Raw genomic sequence first — 362 nt, forward strand, 5'->3', positions numbered from 1 at the left:
TGTCTTTCTCTTTCGTTGTTAACTTTTACGATTGTTGATTTATGTTATAGTATATGAGGTTTTTTATTTGTAAACGTTAGTACTTGGCTCATCGGAGCGTTCCAGAGCTCGGGATGAGTTGCCAGTTATTATTTTCTGAGACTGGACGTACAGTAGTTGCTAGGCGACCTATGAGATGAATTCAGTTTCGTCTCGTTATATTTTCTTCTATTTACCGCATTATTGGCAGTATCTATCATATTAAATATTCAAGAGAATTCAAACAGCAAGGAGGTCAAATAAACCATACTTTTATTGACTCTTCAGAAAAATGGATATACAATAGTCACACGATAAGTTCCACTTTATTAAAGTATAGACTA

This window comes from Penaeus monodon, chromosome 34 (assembly GCF_015228065.2).
Source record: "Penaeus monodon isolate SGIC_2016 chromosome 34, NSTDA_Pmon_1, whole genome shotgun sequence".
NCBI classification, from domain to species: domain Eukaryota; kingdom Metazoa; phylum Arthropoda; class Malacostraca; order Decapoda; family Penaeidae; genus Penaeus; species Penaeus monodon.